We start from the raw sequence: 11,528 nt of genomic DNA, 5'->3' as shown, positions 1-11,528 counted from the left end.
ATATCAAGCTTTCATCTAACCAACATAGTACATCACTCACAAACAATCTCAAAATACCCCAAACGATCCACTTACACCTAATCTAACACTCTCGACCCCTCATGATGAGCCGTGTCAATCCTTGGTATGTAATGTACTCATGACTGTATCGATCAAAAATACGACACGTCGCCCGGGCAATGAGTCACATAACAAAGGTGTAACGTCCGATGGTTTTCCCTGAGCCCCTCATATCAATTCAAATATCCCCAACAACTTTCCCAATCGCTTCCCGCTGGACCGCATCATCCATGATCCTAAGGAGAACGTCAAAGTAGCGTCATTGGGTGTCTTTTTCATGACATTGTCTCAGGTAATAAGGGTACTATGGGATTAATATAATCCACGTGGCTCACACAATGACGAAGTAGGGATCCATTCGATCACTCTCACTATCGGTCGTCATGAGCACATGCAGTATGATATGCATGCTATGGCATAACTCCCACTAGGGTGGGCATGTCACTCGCAATAAATAAATGTCATATAGATCTTAGTCTAGTCGCTACTCTAAGCGCCTAACCTGAGTCTCTAGCGCAGTCACCCTCATGGTTTCTGCCTAGAACCTCACATCTGGCTTCTAACAGGCTACTTGAAAGTATGGTGTCTTCCAAGTTGGACCAAGAAAAGATCTCATCTTAACTCCAATTAAGGCGTCATAGAGCACACATGCTCATGGGCTCATCTCGCTCGCTATGCCCCAACGCTGAGGCGAATCACCCGTGTGAGTGGATCGATTCCATGTCTGGTGACATCTTTACAAATAATGAATGTATACACACAAGATTACTCAAACAAATATATGCTCATTAATAAATGTAAGAGAAATATAAATAAATGTTCATAAAAAATAAAGTGCTCCTAAAGAAAATACATATCAAATTCGCCTGAGTCCCAAGTTCATAACGTAAACTAGGAAAACATCTCTAGCAATAAGCTTAGTCAATGGATCAGCCAACATATTGCCAGTGGAGATATCTTACAAAATAACTTCACCTCGCGCTACTATGTCTCGAATGTAGTGATGTCAATGTGCTTGGCTCTACCATGGAATTTGGGGTCCTTCACAAATATAAGTGCTGTCGTGCTGTCACAGTGTATAAGCACAGCGTCGTCTGACTGAGCAAAAACACTAAGTCTCTGCAAGAACCTCCTGAGCAAAACGGTCTCCTGTATAGCTGTCGAACATGAGACGTACTCTAACTCCATCATGGATAGGGAGATGCAAGTCTATTTCTTGCTACTCCAAGTGATAGCCCCGCCTCCCAGGATAAACGCTTACCCCAAAATGGACTTGCACTCGTCTCTATCACTAGCCCAATCAACATCACTATAGCCTCTCAGTCTTAAGTCTGAACCACTGAAGGTGAGCGAGAGGTCTGTAGTGCCATGTAGCTATCGAAGTATTCTATTTATTGCCTACCAATGAACTGGCCCTAGGTTACTTTGGTAACGGCTCACCATGCCAATGGCAAAGCAAATATTTGGACGCGTGCACATCATTGCATACATCAGACTACCTACTACCGCTGCATAGGGTATTTTGGACATTTGATTTCTCTCTTCATCACTCTTAGGACATTGGTCTAGGCTCAAAATGCATACCTTGTCCATTGGGGTGCCAATGAGTTTTGAGTTGTTCATATGGAATCGCTCCAGGACTTTCTTTATGTAAGTCTCTTGAGACAAACTAAGAAGTCTCCTAGCGCGGTCCCTCACTATCTTCACGCCCAACACAAAGTTGGCCTCATCCATGTCCATCTCAAAAGTAAAGGACAGACACTCTATAGTGGCGACAATGTCACACCCCAAACCACCCCTCGGAGGATTAGGTAGGTGACCCGAATTGCACTGTAGCAATCCGTCAAATCCCACTGATCTAGAAGCAGTTAATCCATTCACAGACACACACATCCACTATAGTACATAATGTAAAACTTAGAGTGCTGCGGAAAGCTATATTTACATTAAACATTTAAAGGAGAAGTAAAAACAAGAAAAGGAAATATATACATCATTGTGTTTATTCATTCCCTCTCTCACTCCCAAAAACAACAACAGTATCTAACCCTACCAAATACAGCTCTAAACAAAAGAATATAAACAGGGCAAGGTAACCCGAGCCCCAAAAACAAAGCTATAGAATAAAAAGGGAAAAGACTCCAACAAAAACAAAAGGAGTCCCCAAAGACAAAAAGAGTCAGTAGCAACACCCTTCATGGGTCATCCTCAACTATCACCGAGAACACACGCACTAGTGGTATGACATCCATCCGAGTCCATACCAATACAGTCATAACCACCATAGTTTGCCTCCGGAAAATAAGCCTCCCCACCACAGTAACATCCACCTATAGGATCATCTAACAGAAAAACATATATAACAGAGTGTAAGCTCCACCAAGCCTGTGAATGAAATACATCACCATGCATGCATATGCAATCACAACCATATGAGTCCTACATGAAGTGCAGTTCATTTTATTTATTAGCCACCTAACATCACAACTAAGGCGGGTTAGTGCTACTACAATCCCCAATACATTATCCCTGGTTCGAGCTTTCAACCCCTTCCCGTGATACACCCATAGAGTTATCGGAGAGGACCGATCAACTCCCACATCAGTCACCAAGGTCAGCCCAACCAGCCCTTTGGGATTAACCTGTGAGGCATCCATCCTTTTTCGTATATCATATTTCTTTTTTGGCTTATAGTCCATAATCACCTTTTCGGTGCAATAACATTTTTTTCTTTTCTTTTCTCTTTCATATGGTCACTCTTACAGGCATCCAACACCTTAACCCCTGTTGGCAAGGGTACGTAGCACGTGTGATGAAACTCTAGCCCAATGCATCTATATGGCATCGTGTGAGTCGGGTGGTATCAACCGTATCCCATACTACGGGCTACCGCAGGCTTCATTTCCAAGCCAACTACGGCATCTAGTCTAGCAATTCAGATACAACATTCAAGTCCAATCACAACATTCAAAAGTATTATTTATTCAATAGAATTCACAGTAATTGTATTTAAGTGAGCGAGATAATTATGTTGATATAAATTGTGTTGATATAAATTGTGTTGATATATTAGCTGTGTCACATTTACATACACGATGTAATTTCACTCACCTTGTTCTAGTCCTACTAGTTCAGTTGTTGGTTTAGTTCCGGCCGGTGTCTGGCTGTGTACCTCGAGCACGGGATCAAATCCTAATTTATTAGATAAAAAATGTGTTAATTAGAATTCAAAGTTATTTTGACATCCTAGTGTTGGTCTAGGCTCACTAGTCTGACTCTGTGTTTAGTCCGGTGTTAATTGGAATTCTTCGAGTCTTGCACTAGGCTTTCGGGTCCATGTCCCGGTGCATCATCCAGAGATGTGGAATTGAATCTGATTTGGTACATAGCAATATGGTCAGACAATAGATGGTCCAGACAGTCATGCAAACCAGTACTCAAGTCAGCAGTTCAGCTGAAACCATTCCTAGCATGGTTACCTGGCCCTGTGGGGCCCACTTGGATACCCAAGTAATGGGGGACAACACACATATATGAATAGGGGTATTTTGGTCATTTACCACCCCAACACACTGTTCATAGCCCACTGGTGAAGGCCCAAGAAGTTTGGACACAGATTCAACCCAAAATACATCTCTGGGCATTTCACTGGGTGATTGGGCCAATTTCCCAGTGCATCGCTCAGAGCCTATTTAAGACGAGTTCTGGGCTGGTTTCATGGATTATGCAGCATAGGCTGCCATGGCATCGACCATGGATGCATGTGGGATGGTTATGGACCACATTTGGAGTGTAATCCAATGGTCCCAATGGTTTTAGGCTCAGTTTACCCATTTAGGCACCAGGAGCTGTCCTGACAGCTCAGAGAATAGCAGCCCAGGCTGTGCTCCAGCTCAAGGCTACGGTTTGGGCTGCATGCAAGGCTCATTCCACGTATACTTTCATGGTAGGATGCTATTCCTACATTAATGTACGCAAAGGTCAGCTTGCAAGCATAGATCCATGCCCAGACTGCCTGTTCTGGGTGCAACTGGGCAGTGTAGTCTGGCACAGAGATTGGTTTTAGTCCCAGCTGTATAACAGCAGTAAGATCATGAATAAATTGTTCAGATCATACATGCAATAGCTTTGCATGTCAAATCTGATGCATCCCAAGGCAAGCTCCAAGGTGTCATGGGTTTTACTTAGCCAAATACACCATCTCAGAGCAGGGATCAGCAGGTAAATACTGAGGACAACAGCATATGAAGATGAAGATGATTACCTGGGGATGGAGGTGCTGCAGAGGCAGTGTGCAAAGTGGCAGCACAGTGATCTCCTCCTTCTCCTTCTCTTGTTCTTCCTCTTTCCTCTCTTCCTCTCTTTCTCTCTTTCTCTCCTTTTTCTGTTTCAGCTGGGGCAGTAAACGAAATGAATACTGCCCCTTCCCCTATTTATAATGTTGGCCCCGCTGGGGTCTGTTTGGCTTTGGGCCCCCTCCTTCCAGAATGCATTTTTGACTGAATTCTGGGTCATTTTGGCTGCAAGTGGGCTCCACATGGTTCTAGGGGTGGGTAATGGTTCCTAAAATTCCCATCTACTCTAGAGGTTGTTCATTGTCTGTATGGGTGGTCCCCACATGTCTGGAGTCCAAAATACTGATTTCAGCCACTCTGGGTGATTCTTTAGGCCTTTGGGCCAATCGCCCAGAGAATACATCATTGCTGTATAGACCCTGTGCTTGCATAGGTGCTTGGCCCAGGGCTTGGGCTTTGCACTAACACCTTATCCAGGGTCTGACACACATCTGAATAGGTGTGGGCCCCACATTTATGGATAGGAGAGAGAGTACCTGGGGTTGATGCAGTACATCATGTTGTGGGTAGTACGGCTGCATGGATCTGCAATCCATCTTCTGGCAGGTATGTAGGAGGACATCCTCGGGGGTTCTGCATTAAATTCAACTACTAGAGTGATGCTCCATAGTGTGTTTGGGTGACTGGTCAGAGGTCCCTGTCCTTCATCCAAAATTCTAGTAAGTTAGGGTAGGTTTGATAGACAATCATTTCAATGTCATTCCCAGCCAATAAGATGTCATCAACATATAAGAATAGGATAAGAAATCCTGCCTTGAACCGTTTAAGATACACACGGTGGTCCTCTTCAATCATGTCAAAACCCACGGTGGTAATGGCATGGTGAAATCTAATGTACCACTGCCTGGACGATTGCTTAAGGCCATAGATGGAACGTTGGAGATGGCACACTTTGCACTCATGTCCCATCTTCTCAAAGCCCACAGGCTGAGTTATAAAGATCTCCTCGTCCAGTTCTCCATAGAAAAGCAGTTTTAACATCCATTTGGTAGAGTTCCAAATCCAACTTTGTGACAATGGCTAGAATGAGGCGCATGGAGACCATTCTCACCACAGGGGAGAATGTCTCATCATAGTCTATACCCTCATTTTGGATATTTCCATTCACCACAAGACGTGCCTTATACTTATCAATTGATCTGTCTGCCTTTCGCTTGACCTTCAGGACCCACTTGTTCCCGATAGCCTTGCGCCCAGCTAGAAGGTTAAGTAACTCCCAGACTTGGTTCTTACTCATAGAACTCAACTCGTCTTCCATAGCAGCTTACCACATTTCCTTAGCTGGAGAAGAGAGTGCCTCACTCACTAAGGCTGGCTCATCCTCGTCCCTCGGAACACAGACGAGGGCAGCATCCCCTTCAATCTCAAAATGACATCGGAGAACGTGTCCACTTGCACTTTTACACGCAGAGGGTTCTTGACCCACAAGTTGGGCACTTTCATTAGGTAGTGCACTCCCACTGGGCTGACGATCACTCTCACCCTCTCTAGCGATCTCTTAATGTTACACCCGCACTTGAATATACCCTAATACCCCGGCGCAAATCAGACATTGCCAAAGGGTAATGCCATGGTGACAATGGTCAACACTAATGACCTTGAACTTAAATTACCTTCATAAGTACACCTTGAAGTCCTGAGAGTACGGGTCAAAGCCCCGCAACTTTTCTTGAAGTTTGGGCCTTGATAGCAGCAACGGACCCACGAACGGACTCACTTGATTGGTTCCGCTCAAGGATCCGCCCGTGCTGTTACATGTTCTTTTGGTTTATTTTCTTATGGGTCCCACATCCCCGTGTCCTGGACACCATAATTAAGCCCTTGGACTAGATGGACCCCCATCCTTACCATTAATTGGTTAATTGGGCCATGAAAGTAGGCATACAAGGCCTAACTTAAATAAATAATGGGTTTTATACCCTAACTTAAACCAAACAAACCTTAGATGACAAATAGGTCTTATAGGACTTAGGGTGAACCCAAACATGACCTAACTAACTAAATGGATCTAATGGTTTATGACTTGGGCCAAACAAGACCCAAGACCCAAACTAAAACCCATTTAGGCCTAAGGGACTGATTGTGTTCTAAGGACACCTAAACAAATATGACCTAAGGCCCCTATTAACCCTTAAAAAGATAAGAAAAGCCTCGTATTCCCTTATCTCTCCCCCTCCCAAGCAAACCGTGGAGGAGAAGTGACAAGGAAGAAGAAGAAGTGGAAGTAGGAGAGGAATGAAAGGGGAAGGGAAGAAGATGGAAGCCATGCCAAAGTGGCTAGCTGCCCCATATCTCCTCCTCTTGCTGTCCGGACAAGGCTTGAAGAAGAGAAGAAGAAGAAGAGATGGAAAGGAAGGGAGGAAGGAAAAGGAGGGGGATCTTCAAGGCTGGCTAGGGCTGCAATTGGAGCTCCTCTCATCAGGGTATGACCTAAACCCTTAGTACTTCTCTTTCCATTCCCATTTTGATAGATTCTTTGAGCTTGAGCTAACCTAGGATTCCATTTGGGACTCAAGGAGTTGCTTGACCCTTAATGGGAGCTCAAATGGTGCTGACCAAACCCTATTAAAGACTTATAGGTGCTGCATTGCAGCCATTGTTGCTGAACCTTTGGTTCTAAGCCATGAAACCCTATCTTTGGAACCAGACCCTTGTGTGATCCTGGATCCATATGGTAAGCCTAGGTTCTAATGACCCTAGGGAGACCTAGACACCCTCTCTCTGACCCAGAGTACTGGGTGCACTCCAAGCTTCAAGCTAGAGGAGAAGCCCTTTGAAATCTCGAAAAAGATTTTCGATGGACGCACCACCGGATTCACCAATCGTGGTACCATCCATCAGTCCGCCCAGTGTAATCCCAGTAATTTGACGTGAACGGATGAAGGAACGGATTCATCCTGTTGCCTCCGCCCATGGGTCAGTTCCCTCTCGGGTATGTCTTAGGGATCGGACGGATGCAATGGCGGATTAAGATGGCGCATTCGTCTGTGGATCCGCTCGCTCTCGGGTGTGTCTCAGAAATTGAACGGATGCACGAACGGATCCAAGTAAGATGTTCTGTATGTGGATCCGCTCCTTATGTTTTGACCTTTTGGCCTGAACAGAGTCAGGGACATACTCACCTTGTTGCTTCCGTCCATGATTCCGCTCGTTCTGTCTTGGTTGAAACTTAGTTTTAACCTTAGGGACCTAGCATGGGACCCCTCTATACATCTGTTGATGATTGTTTTTGTGTTTTTAGGCTACCCAACTCGATGGATAGCTGGTGCACCGGTGAGATTCATGTCAACCAAGCCGGGTGACACCCGAGTTCGGTGAGTGGGTTTTGGGTGACTTTGATGGGTCTGAATATATATATTAAGCAAACTTGATCATGCTATCATATAAATATAAGCATTGTGCGCATTGCATTATCTATCTCAAATGTGAACTGTTATGAATATGATATTATTCTCACCATTGTATCGGGTGACTGTGCTGGGTGTGCTGGTACTGGAACCCCAATTTATTTAATTATTAAAACTATTATATGCCATCTTGATCTGTATGTGTCGTGCCGTGCTGGTACCTAGGTACTAGATAGAATGGGACGTTGATACACTCGGAATACCTCTCGGGACGATAGGACTTGCATGTAGTATATCTATGGCTACGATGCTTGTTCCCCTATGCTACGACCCTTGCCGACAGGGGTTTATGTGTTGGATAGTCTGAGCACCTATTGCCTGTGGAGGTGGGAGAGGCCAAGTCAAGGGTAGTGATGGCTATCGGGGTCTGCCACTGGGTAACCGGATGGTTTCTACTTGCGTAGGCTCCCGTGTGATAATTGAGGTTGCCCTAGGGCGATAAGTTAAGTGACCCTCAGTGTCTCCCGAGTTATCACAGTAGCATACACTTGACTTATAGAATTGTGTGTTAGGTGAAAAATGAATCTAACATTAGCATGTATCATTCTACTTGAAATTGTTTGTGTGTATGTATGTGCATTCCCCTTTGCTCCCTCACTAGCTAGTGTAGCTAATTCCATTGCGCAACCCCTTTTTAGTTGATATGCAGATAATCTCTTGATAAGCACCGTTGGATGCGAATCAAGTGGAATCGGTGGCTGTGACTTGGATGTCGGTGTATACCCAAGGATGGTTGCCCTAGTGGCGTAATTTATTATTTAATTTCTGTATTCATCCACAATCATGTATAAACTTTATGTTTAATTATAAGGAGAGAAATGAATGGTTACAAATATTGAAATTGTACTATGTGTTACCATTAGAGAACCGAAGCTCTATAGTTCACATGATTTAATTAAATTTTGCTTCCACTAACTCTGTGATTGAAACGATTTATTCTATTTGGTACGTTTTTTGCTGTTATCATGATTGATGACAGTGTGGACTGTGGTTTGGGACACTGTATCTGTGATCCTGGCAGGTATTGGGATGACACTGGTTGTCCTAGTCACCCCCTATTTAATGTAAAATATCTTCATCGGAATAGGGGTGTGACAGAGTGGTATCAGAGCAATGATGCTCTACACTGATCACAGTCTGGCGTAACCTCTCGATTCACGCTCCACAATTAGGTTCTAAATTTAAAATCTTAAGAACATAAATGATTGTGTACAGACATAGGAGAAGATTGATTGTGGTGATACAAGAACCTAGAAAATAATAGGCAACATGTGATTTAAGACTTGAACCATGGACTGTCAAATAATAACCATGTTAATATTTTGTTGGGTTTTGAGTAATTAATAGATGGACAATTATATATGATGATTTCTAATATACAATGATAAAACAAGCATAAACAACCCACAAAAGTCCAAAGATGATTCAAACATGGGGAAATGAGCAAACATAAAAAAAATATATATATCTATATCCTACAAAAGTTCGTACTCTACATTTTTTGTCAAAATTTTCAACTACCCAAAAAACCCCTAACCCAACTCAAAATTCTCTCCACTTAGATACCCCCATTTGAAAATAACCCAAAATCTTTTGAAAATTCACACCCCCGCTGAACATACCCTCTCCCGAGCGTTACGACCTTATCCCTCTCTCTTTCTCACGAATGAAAGGTCCCGTGATCACGGTTGTTCAACAGATTAGCCAAAGTTGTTCTCTTCCCAATTCTTACCGTCATTCAGACACACGCATCATGGACACCCAGCCCCTCTCTCTCTCTCTCTGCTTCTGAAGTTGTAGTCGGCAAATACCACCGGAAAAACTGAAAGTGAACAAAAGAAACAGCCAATCTCCATCTCTCCCTCATTATGCAGTGTTAGTTTACGCTTTAGAAGAACTCGTGTGGTGGGTATTTTAGAGCTCCTTTAACTTGGATAAAATTTTCTTTTTATTTTCGTTTTCTTTTCATCTGTCAGTGGTAGGGTTTGTGTTAGATTCTTGGATTAATTAGGAAAAATGTCGCTCTTTTTTACCTGAACCCATATTTTACATTTTTTTTCCATTCTATACATATCATCGCAGATTTCATTCCGCATTTTTTCTGGCTTCATTCTGTGCAGACAGAGTTGTGTGATTTGTGAAGAAATAAGAATGGCAAGAGAGAAAATCCAGATAAGAAAGGTCGATAATAGGACGGCGAGGCAGATTAATTTCTCTAAGAGACGAAGAGGGCTCTTGAAGGCTGAGGAGCTCTCCATTCTTTGCGATGCTGAGGCCACTCTGATCATTTTCTCTATACTCGCACGTTTCATGTTCTCCCCTTTCTCAACTCTGCTCGTACAAAGCCATGGATGTTTTTTTTTAAAAAAAAAAATTCCTTACTTTGTTCTCTATTTAATGGTGAATGTCTTAATCTGAAAACTGATTTTCATCAGTGACTGGGAAAGGACACAGCACCCCACGGATTTTGAGGAATTCATCTGATTTCAGTAGAAAAATAGGTAGCCTCACAACCCATTAAGTCTTTGTTTTCTCCCTTTTTTCCACCTATTTGATTTATGGGTGTAATCGTAGATCTCCAGGCCACCCTTAAGTTCCAACTGTTGTGAAGATGAATGATGACATTCTCTCTTGCTAGACAGACCCCCTGGTTTGAGAGAGTATCTCATCTCTCTGTATTTTGATTGTGGTTCTCAGGGATTTTTTTTTGGATGTGGTCTGAGTTGGATGCCTTCGATGCATTCTTGATATCAACTGAAATTGGCTACTTGAATACATGAATTTACCCCACTTTTGTGATGCTGACAGATGGCATTCTCTATATATTATTCCCATGTCTGTGATCTTAGTTAATTCGAGTCCAATGTTTTGTGTTAAGTTGCACTTTAATCATGTTATTAACTATTTTTCTTTGACAGGATTTGATTTGTTTTGTTTTTTTAGAAAATCTGGAGTTTAAGCTTTGACTGTGGGATATAACTGGAGCTATTGGAAGGCCCTAAACTTGGCTTTTGAATTAGTTTAGAGGGTCAGATAATTTGTACTGATACTGATGCTTAAGATTCTTGATCATCAAAGGGGCTACTAAGATCCTAATCGTTTGACCCATGGTCTAACGTTTCCCGCTCAGAGAAATGTAAACAGAGTTTGGGGATGATGAGGGGTCATCTGCTGGGTTTAACAGACATTTTTGTGGGTTAGATCCATTTGACTGGATTTGAGACCCAAGCACATAAAGGTCTGAGTCCCTTTTATTCCCAAGCTGAGAATTTAAAGCGTCCATATTGAGATCAGTAAAATGAAATATCTGTTACGGTTATTCTGCAATAACTTTTGAGCTACCTTAGGCTGTGAACCACTATTTGATTCACTCTGAATCATCACAACTCTTAAATTTGTTACTGTTTGATCACTTCAACTTGCTGTTTTAGAATGTGCAATTGTGGATGTCTGTCAGCTGGTCAAAATGTTAGAGCTCCCAAGATGTTGTTAAAGGTTCCCAGTTGGAAAGCTAACTTACCAGAGGGTGATTTGTACTTGCAATAATTATTGAATCTATTTGTTTACTATTAAGTAGATTGATTGAATAATGTTCGTGGTGGCAAGTTAAATTATGTCTTCTTTGGTGCACCCATTACCTATGGCTAACCATCTTTCACATGCCTCGTTTTTCCTCTTTTTTGTTGAGTCTTCTCATACTGACAAA

Source organism: Telopea speciosissima, chromosome 6, assembly GCF_018873765.1.
Source record: "Telopea speciosissima isolate NSW1024214 ecotype Mountain lineage chromosome 6, Tspe_v1, whole genome shotgun sequence".
NCBI lineage: Eukaryota > Viridiplantae > Streptophyta > Magnoliopsida > Proteales > Proteaceae > Telopea > Telopea speciosissima.
Note: the sequence above shows the minus strand (reverse complement) of the source record.